Raw genomic sequence first — 11,112 nt, 5'->3', positions numbered from 1 at the left:
TCCCGGTCCTGTGGTTTGACCTCCTTAATGCAAAAAATTCATGAAAAATGCTGAGTTGGCCTAACTAGGCACGCAATCATTGTGGACTTTTGGGCAGTCATTTGATGGTTAACAACTATGTTTTAGTAGGACATGATTCGGCTTGAGAAGCAATGCATCTGCGCTGTGCGAGAGAAATCTTGAGTGTCAGGTGGCTTATGGCATATTTGTTACGCATTTCTGATTGTTTCGAACTCACTGGGCCACATGGGCAGCACCTCACAGCCAAGAGAGAAGAAATGGGGCTGCCACATAGGCAGCACATGAGCTGCCATGGTAGCCTTGATCAAGCAGCCATGAGTCGGTGAAGACCTCTCAATTGAAGTAGTTCTTCTAAGGAGTCCATTTCAGATTCTGTCAACGCTTATGACCTGCACGTCATTTTGATGATGCGAAGGTCCTCAAGAACGGACAGTTGCTTAGAAGCTGGATAAAGTGGGGAATGGCACAATGGCTGGAGGCCAGGATTGCAGAAATTTGCCCATAAGGGAAGTAACACACCACATTGTGAAGAGGGCAATAAGCCATTGGCTGTCTTACTTGATCCATTTTTCTTTCGACCCTTTGTATACTACTAAGCTTGATCATCGAGTAGCTAGATTTGGAAACTCATCAGAGCATAAGTGAATCGTAGAGCTTGTTGATCCTATGACTTCGCTCTGCTTCTTTCTTACTAAACCTCTTGTATATTCATCAATACAATTTACTAGAGTCTAGGCTAGATCATGCACACTGAAACCAACGCATTTTAAAAATTCACATGGTAAATCAACTATTGATCGCAAAGGGGATGCTCAGATATGCGCATCAAGCAAGGCTTACTGTGATGTCATGAGGTTTGTGGTGTGAACCTATCCTTGGGGCACATTTCTTTTCTCATTAGGGTTACTATAGGATTAGGCTGCCAATGAAAAGGACATATATCGTCATTTTGGTCTTTCACAAAAGCAATTTACACTCTTGAAATAAAGAGTGTCTTTTTGCATGTTCCCAACATTTGGCATTGGAGCAGAAGATCCTGACCTTCTTGCTTCAGTGTCTATGCTCCTTTGCTTGAATTTCCATGGTTGCCATCACTTCATTGGGAGAAGAATACTCAACTTGCAAGATTGGACTTATTTTATTAGGTAATCTTTGACCTTTGCTCATTTGGCACAGTGTAGGCATTTCTAAGTGGTTTCTAGCCTCCTCCAAGATTGTTTTGCTTCTCTATGTAGACCCACTTGTTCTGTAACAAATCGGGAGGTATACACCTAATGTTTTTGGCTTGGCCGTTGCTTCTGGAGATGTTTTCTTGCTAGTTTGGCCACTTTCAAAGGAGGAGACTCTATTTTTGACCTAATCTCTAATTTTTGTCTGGTTGTCACTATTTTGAAGCTTCATTTGCTATCCAAAAACTCATGCCATAGGTTGACTAGCAAGTTGGCTCAAACCAACTTGGTTGGCTAGTCCTTGGCGCTCAAAACAAGGCCCTTTGGCCTATTTCAGGGGGAGGTGAGGCTGCCTATAAAAGGCCCTTCATTCGTGCTCCTCCCCACATCTTAGGCCATCCTTTGGAGGTCCCTTTGGGGCTCCTATCCTAGGCTATGAGCTAGATCTATTTGAACCCTAAGACGAGACCACTAGCCTACTATTCTCTAGTGAATAAGAACTTTCACTCCTCGTTTTAAATGTTTTGAGAGCAAATAAAGTCGTTGATGCGGTTACCTAGTTTCCTTTAGTATCAGGCTTCTTCTTCCAGCTATGGAGATCAAGAGGTCCTGTTTTGCTTTTGTTTGGGAGCTACTTATGATGTCACCTCTCTTCCAAGTAGAGACTTAGCTTATTTTTTAGGTACAAGCAAAGCTTGTGGAGGTTGCCATCATGACCTAGTTCTAGTTGCAAGAAGAGCTTCTAGATTTTTCCTAGCTTCTTGCTTTGGATTTGTATTAATTTTTCCTTCGGATCCTTTCAAATCTTGCCTCAACATTTTCCTAGATTTTGCTTTCTATTTGCTCAGACTTTGCTTCAAAATTTGCTTCAAGATTTGATAACAATGTTGCGTATAAAGTGACAATGCTACATAAAAACGTCAACTAGAATGAATATTTTCAAAAGATTCCCAAAATTTTATAAAAGCACAAGCTATTTATAGATTGACCCTTTGTTTGAGCCACCACTTCAAGAGCGGCATTGCTACTGATTGGCGGTGTCAAGATGACCAAAAGAAGCAGAAGGTCATTGATGAATTAAAACAAAAATACCCTAACCTGCTAAATTGGAAGTTCAATGAGAATTACATGTGAGAGTGCATGGGTTTGGTCTTGAAGCATTAGAGATCAACCTTGCATACTTCCATCGCAAAGGGGATGGCTAAACCCAGCTGGGCAAACAAAGCTGATTGAAAGTTCTTCAAGAAGTAGAATAGGGACCATCCTTAAATGTTTGAGGGTCAGAGGAGGGCTGCGAGGAGACGATTGGACGCCGTAGGTACTTCGCACTTTGGTGCAGGCAGACTGTTGGCATTCGAGCCAGCCGTGGTAAGTCTACTTCTTCTCATTTAATGTATTGTTCTATTTGTTTTACTACATATTACATGCACTTTATCTAACTCTCGTAAATTGGATCCACAACAAGCTGCGATGGCTCATCTTCCTACAGATGCTTGCACAGCAAGCCTTCAAAAAAATTATTGAGAAGAGTTTTTGTATATGCATGAATTTTTTTGACATGTTCTGAAATTCTAAAGTTTGCAAACTGTGTCAAAATCCCCACTTTATTTTGGGGTAAACAAGATAGTACATCCAATTTCTTAGAAAACATGAAGCTTTGTTCTACATCATTATTAAACATTTTCTTTCACAATTTTCCATCCTCATCAAAGGAACAAACACCCTCGATGTCCTCACTCCTAGTGTAGACATGGTTTCTTGGGCAATGCTAGACTTACAAATTACTTTCAACTTGCTCTATAGCACATGGATGCAAAAGGTTATACAAGGAAGACATCAATCTTCTACTTTCTTATGTAGTTTGAAACTACAATATCTAGTTCACTAGATACAATGGATGCAAAAGGTTATACAATGAAGACATCAATCTTCTAGTTTCTTGTGTAGTTTGAAACTATAATATCTAGTTCACTAGTCATTTGGAACTTCTTATTCTAATATGTATTTCTTTCAAACAAAATCATGGCACCTCCAAGTCCTCATTTAGAAAGGGTTAACAAATTGCTATCCTAAAGGGATGAGAGTTGGAATAACCCCAAATTTAATGATGTTGAAGTTCTTGCCACTACATCACAGATTGGACGTCACGTTATTTTAATAAAAGAAGGATTTTTAAAAAGGAGGTCTCCTTATCGAGCATGAAACAATCTAGGGTGGACTCTATCAAAGCTATGGTGGACTCTATCGAAGCTATGTGCTTGCTACAGAAGCACTTTCCTTAAGCATTGTGATGATCCAAGTGCACTTGCTTGTGTATGTAGTGGATGAGGTAGCCATTGTGGGAATTTTCCATAGTCATTGGATGCTTTTCCTAGAAAGGTTTATGAAAAAACTTGAAGGTATTTGTGTGGCAAAAGCAAAGGCCTTAGTGTAGCATGGTAGCGGGTTGGGTTAGTGTGCAAGAGTCCTTGGTATATATCACATAGTTTCTTCTAGGCATGGACCCTGGTATGCCTTTTCTTTGGCACTTTAAAGATGATGATCATGTGGTGGATGAGATTGCCCAAGGGAAAGGGGTCACAAAAAGATGCCAGAATCTTTGAGAGAGGTCATTATGTTTTGTTTTCTCAATAACAATGACATGGAAAGGTGGATTGAGAGATATGAAGAGGGCAAAGTAGAGTGAGTAGATGCAAGGAGAAAATCCTCATGGAGACATAGGACACAAGAAGCTCTTTATTAAGATGAGAACAATGGGATACAATAAGTGAGCATGAGTGGGAGTTTGTAAGGGGAAGTAATTTGCATGTAATGTTCTTACTTATTAATGTGGCTTATACTTGTAATAATTGTGTTATGGACCATGAGAATCATCACTATGATGTGCAGTTTAATTTCAATGCTTTTTTTATTTTAGTACTAACAAGAAGTATATTGTGTTCTAGTCATACTGGTGGCACTTTCATGTGGAGCGGCATTGGGTTGAAGAAAACCACATTTGACTGTGGGATCATGGTTGCTAAAATTCATATAGCGAGTCCTTAGATGTCAGTCTTCTTACCTCATAGTTAGAGTTTTGTGTAGCCATATAAAATAGCTTAGAAGTTGGATTTACACAATTTAGTAGTTTCATTTTTTATGTAAAATGGTTTAGGGTTATCTAGAATGGTCCCAATGCTATAGTCAAGAAAGGTGGGAGTCGATTTTTTTCCATACACTCTACCAAAATCTAGATAATTGAAAGTGATACTTTTGTTCTTCTTGGAGAATGTAAGCATGTACTTAAAAAAGAATTAATATGATCATGACCTCAATTGGAAGAAATTCTTTTACGTTTATAATAATTCTATTTTCATTTATAATAATTCTTTTACGTTTATAATAAGTCTATTTTCATGTTGAAACATAGGTGATCTTTCATCTAGATCATTTGATCCAAGATGGTGGTGACATGGTTTAAGTTACTACCTGAAGCAAATTGTCTTTTGAAGATAGAGATGTGGATATGGAGCTGCAAGTGTTTCACATTGATCCATGTATCATTAGAGAAGAAGTCTTAGAAGACAATCAATGATCTTCTAAGGGATCCATGGATAGTACATCTTCTATTGCCAAAACTTGAAAAGTTTATTGCCTTCGGATTTCTTTTCTTTGCTCACGATGTAGCCTTGGTCTTATAACAATTTAGCTTCTTGCACAACTTCTCTCTCTTCTCTGACAAAATTTCCACATCATCATGTGTCATAGGCTATTCACACGTCTTATCTGAAGTATCCAAATCCTGTCTTGTAAATGTTGATTTTCTACTTGTTGTAAATTGCGATTAACTAGTAGTGAGAGTACCTCTTCAAATACTTGTAGTTGAAGGTCCAAGAACTTAGAATATGCTACTCCATGCAAAATCAGCTGAGAATCATACAAGTAGTCTTAACATGAAATAATAGAATGGATCTAAAGCATGTAACAAAGAGACACAAGAAGTAAATGAAGAAAAACTTTTATTCATGACCGACAATCATCATGATGTCCTCAGCTCTAATGAGTTTATCAAAGTTTACATCAAGAATTCACACACCAGACTATCTTCCTACACACACTCTAGCATTGAGCCATCGATGATATAGGATACGATCAAAGGTAGACGTCACCATGCTCATCATGGTCTGTCCATCATGGTGAATTCATAACATGACCAGCTGATCAAAATCACACCATGATGGGGAGATGAGGTCACACTGCCAGCCAACAACCCTTAAGTTTCTCCATGCGGCCCGCCATGCATGTGCCAATTAGTAGATCCAATCACCAATCCCCTAGTCTCAACCATGCTCTAGTTTTCCCTACCTTAAGTTTGCCTTATCACCAACACCCCCTTCAATGTAAAGGGAGGGTAGCACACGAACCATCAGAGAATAGAAATCTTCTTGACACAATAAGCTACGGATAGAATCAAAACTTTTCATCTAGATGGCAAGTGAACAAAAAAGAAACATCTCCCCAAAACAAGAGAAGATCGAAAATTCCGACAATCAACATGCCTTTGGACAAGACAAACTAAGGCATTATTTTATGTAAAACAAATCCTACTCTATGCTATCGATCATGGACGAATGCCTAATTTAGAATACCGAATCTTCATCATTGCTCACATCCACCATACAGAGCCCAACAACTTCTTCTACTGTGTGTGCATTGTTGACACCCTTCTCTTTTCTCTTCTGACTGATTTCATCTCTCTTCTTACAACAATACTCCTCTTGGTGCCCTGGTTTCCCACAGTAGGTACACTTTTGATCACCTTTCTTACCCTTTGTTTTGGATACTTTGCTTGTGTATGCGAAACTCTGCATTGATGGTCAGCACCTTATGTCGTTCCTCATCCGCCGATAGCATGGAAATCATCTCAACAAGTCTTACATCATTGTTAATCCTTAAGATTTTAACATCTTCATATGCAAGAGTAATGCTAGAAAGTAGTATAGCCTTAGAGTCATTGTCTTCCACATGCACACTGAGATCAACAAGTCGACAAAGAATTGAGTGCATCCGATTCACGTTTTCTGCAAGAGTCATCCTTTCCATCATCTTCATGCTAGAGAACTATTGTTTGAGCAATACCTTTGAGTTTCTGAGCCTCGACCCAAATAAGATCTCCACTGTGCATGTGGTTTGGAGAAATCAAGGTGGTGGCTATATTTTCCACCAAATGCTCGCCCTAGTATACCAAGGGTCTTTTCATTCCTTTCTTCCCATTGATCTACTAACTCAGGAGAGTCATGAGCCGTCTTTCCTATCAGTTTCTTCTCAGCACCTAAGAAAAGCGACCAAAAGCCCTTCTCCACATCAAATAGAGTCGGAGTGTTCATTGCCAGATTGGAAAGTTGGTTCCACTGTGAGCAATTCGCTTCACCATATTCTTGGATTTTCTCCCCATCCTCTTCAACCTGGCTCTGATACCACTAAATGTTGAAGAACTTAGAATATGTTATTGCATGTCAAATGTGAACCGAGAATCATACAAATAATAGTTTTGACATGAAATAATATAATGGATCTAAAGCATCTAACAAGTGACACGAAGTAAACAAATAAATTTTTTTATTCATGATCGATAATCATCATGACCTCCTTAAGATCTACTAAGCTTGTTGGATTTTACATCAAGGCTTCACATACCAGACTATCTTCCTACACTCGCCCTGGCACCGAGCCATTGATGATATAGATTCCCTTACTGGGGTTGGTCGTGGTAAAAATACTAGAAGACACACATCATTTTCCTAGTCGGTCGAGAGGATCAAAGGTAGACATCGCCACGCTCATCACAATCTGGACATCATAGAGAATTCATAGCACGAGCAGCTGATCAAAATCATGCCACCAAGGGGAGCTGAGATCACTGCAAGACAACTAGCCAAATACCCTTAAGCTTCTCCATGCAACCCTCCATGCATGCACCAAGTGGCAAATCTAATCAACCATCCTCTAGTCTCTAGTCTACCCTACCTTAAGTATGCCTTATCACCAACAATAGTGAACTTGTGGGAAGCTCAAAGTTGGAAAAAATAGCATCCACCCTAAGAAATCCTCAAAGTATGAGGATTGTAGAGATGGATAACTCTTACTTTCACTAGTATAGCCAACACAAATGAATTTCATGGCCTTATCATCTAGTTTGCCTATCTTCTGCTATTTAGCCATAAACCCAAAGGTAACAACTCGGGGTTTCTGATCATGCCAGGCCTTTCATTTTTGTGTGTATATATGTGTGCATGTGGTAACAACACCCTATGAATGAGGGTGTGATCATTTTCAAGACTTTCATCAACTATTAAAAATCTATGTGGCACACCCTCTCAACAATACCATTTTGCTGAGGTGTGGCATTGCACTAGTGTTTAATGCCTTTTTCTTGCAAATATGCTATAAAATCTTTTGACGTGTACTCCCCTTCTTTGCTTCTTCTCAAAGTATGCACCTTGCACCTTGTCTGGTTTTCATCCATGGAAATAGAACATTAAAATCACATAAATAGATAAAAATTTTCTTTCAAAGGAAAGACCCATGTAATTATAGATAAGTCATAATAAATGTCAAAAAGTACAAATTCTTTCCCAAGGATGGTCTCCTCATGGGACTACGTAGGTGCACCACTTTATATGAGCTGCAATTTTTTGATAGTTCTTAATGACCTATCCCTTGAAGAGGCATTCTTGCGTAGCTTTCCCAAAATGCATCCTTCACATACATGTTTTGGATGTGTCTAAGCATTTGTGTGAACATGTGGATCATGTTTGTGTTTGCAACCCATGTGCACATGCACCCATGGATATATATATATATATATAGATAGATAGATAGATAGACAGATAGATAGATAGATAGATAGAGAGAGAGAGAGAGAGAGAGAGAGGCACACGCATACATGCACAACAACCAACTATGTGTGCGCATGTGTGTGCGTGTGTGTTTAGATTATAAAGCCCCATTAATAATTGAGCCATACAATTGGTTCCATCAATTGGATAAAAAGTACAAAAAGGAGAACATATAAGGAAAAAATGTTTGAGACATTAAAGTTGAAAGATACAACAACTAGAGTTTGCAAAACTTTCCACCAAAATTAAGAATTTTTGACAAAAACAATATTGAAAAGAGATGTTGAATCCTCAGGCAGTCCAAGTTTCGAGGTCAGGGTCCACTTACTTGCCACCATCCAAACAAAGTAGGTGTTAGAACACCATAGCTATGTTTGGGTAGACAAGTAATGCCTATTCTCCCCGGCGGCTTGTTATCGCTTTACCTAGGAATATAGATAACCATATGGATTCTTAGATAATTTAAAAAAGTTTAAGTCACAAGTGGAGTAAGGCACAAATGAGTGCATGGGTTGAGAAGGGATTAGAGGAGGTATGGGAGGATTATTGTGCTTGGTGTGGGGTGGTTAAAAGAGAGTGCCATGAATTCCATCATGCATAGCAAGAACTATAACATCCCCACCAATATCATAAATGCCAAACCCAACCGTAGGTGTAGAGGGGTGTGATTTTTTGGTGAGCTTTTTGTCATGAGCGTTTTTTCAATTTTCATGAATATTGTGAGCTTTTCATTCACCTGAGAGAGAGAGGGGGGGGGGGGTTCATGGAGTGGGGTGGGTGGAAGGTTTGGGTTGTGGTTGCAGTTAAGAGGAGAGAGGGGGGGGAGGGGAGATAAAGGAAAAGGGGAGGGATGGGCGCATGGGTAAAGTGGCATGGAGAAGGGAGGGGAGGGGAGTTGGAACATATATTCGTTATCATAGTTAGAGGGGGAACTTATAAGGTATGCAAAGATAAGTGCAAGGAGGAGAGAGAGGATGAGGAATGTGAAAGTTATGTTCATCCACTAAATGTAAAGGGGAAGGGAGAGCATATGGGAAATTTGTTGATTTTCAAAGTCTATAATTTGATAGATTTGACCTCATATTTGGATTCCTCGTCGAATTCCGGTCATTTTGAGTACCAACATGACCATATTCCGATAAAAATTGGAAAAATGGTGTTTTTTTCATGAATTCATTTTGGCCTGTTTTGGGCCTATTTTGAGTCTGCGCTAGCGCAGACTCAAAATAGGCCCAAAACAGGCCAAAATGGCAAAAACACCATTTTTCTAATTTTTATCGGAATATGGTCATGTTGCTACTCAAAATGACCGGAATTCAACGAGGAATCCAAATATGAGGTCAAAAGTTTCAAATTCTACACTTTTAAAATGAACATATCTCCCATAGTTCCTCCTTTCTACTTTGAATATGGACATATATTCCATAATTTTTTGCCTCCTACTGCCACTCATATCTGCCCCCCCCTTGTGCATAGTATACACTCTTCCACCCCTTCCACATGCTATGAAAATGAACATATCCTATATCCTCTCCCCCTCTTTCTAACCTCCCCATCTTTCTTATAACAAAAACATGTATGGATTTCTAAAAAAAGCTCGCAAAAATAAAGGAAATGGTCAAAAAGCTCACATTAAAAAGCTCGCCAAAAGATTTTTCCCGGTGTAGAGCATAGTATAAACATCTGCCTGCACAGGCCCATACATACTTATTCACATACTCACCCATACTTGTTTCATCCATTTGAACAAGGTCTTTGGATTTAGTCTTTGTGAAAAATCCAAAGGTCAAGGGGCATACACCCCATGACAAAGGCTAGAATCATAGGAGAAGGTTGATCTAAAGGCATTCTACATTCTTTTCATTGAGGCTATACAAGTGCTTGTGATTACTACCATGATATCATTTCTCTCTCCCAAAATGAACACTTTTAAGAAAAATGTGCTTAGGAAATTTAGTTGATAAGGCAATACAACAATTAATATAGAATTTACCATAATTTTTGCAATTTGCAACATGGATGAAAACTTCACAAGGTAAAAATATGGGGTCCATTGATTCAATGAGTAGCCTGACCCATCTACAACAGGTTAGAGACCCACTCCACTGGGTCTCAAGGTGGTGAAATGTCCTTTTCAAGAAATAAAATTTCAACCCTAGGTACAGCTTGGCTTGGCTCATTCAATCTTATGCGAAAGTCCTAATTATTAACGGTACAATGGAGTCTCAAGAAGAGTGGTATTACTTTTCCAAATTATAGACTCTAATGACATCTTTCAAAACTTTGGATGAGAATTCATGTAAGAGAGCTAGAAGTCCCCCCCTCTCAAACTCCTTTATTCATTGAGTCATCATATGTGTCGAAACATACATGCATTGTATCATATATGCACTAAACCATATGCAAAAAAATATAAGCATTTACAAATGGTAAAAAATAAACATCACCTACCTGACCAAACAAAAGAAGTGGACAAGGGTATTGGTCATTAGAGACCTGGTGACCCAATGGCTAGATGGAGCTCCTATCTGCAAGAAAAAGAAACCAAAGTAAAAAAGAAAAGATCAAGGTTTCTATAGGTTTAGTTTAAAGAATATATGTGCAAAAAAACATATGCAAAAAATAATTTGCTAATGCTATGCCATGCCATGCCACGTGTGCATCAAAATATTGCAATGGCAATGAACATATGCATATAAGTAAATTTACTTGCACATATGTATACATCTTAAAGCACATGCGAATGAAAAAAAATGTATACATGAAATTGCAATGATATAATATTCATATAAGTAAATGCACTTTCACAAATGCATATATCTTCACGCATATGCAAATAAGAAAGAATATATACATCCAATTGCAATGATACATTTTCATATAAGACAAATGCACTTGGACATATGCATATATCTTAAAGAACATTTCACATATGCATATATCTTAAAGAACATGCAAATCAAAAAGCACATATACTAAAATACTAATCAATAACCACAATAACTTAGACTAAAATAAGTCCTAATACCAAAATACTCTTATAT

The sequence above is a fragment of the Dipteris shenzhenensis genome, chromosome 2, assembly GCF_047967505.1.
Source record: "Dipteris shenzhenensis isolate YYH24624 ecotype China chromosome 2, Dip_SZ_1.0, whole genome shotgun sequence".
NCBI lineage: Eukaryota > Viridiplantae > Streptophyta > Polypodiopsida > Gleicheniales > Dipteridaceae > Dipteris > Dipteris shenzhenensis.
Note: the sequence above shows the minus strand (reverse complement) of the source record.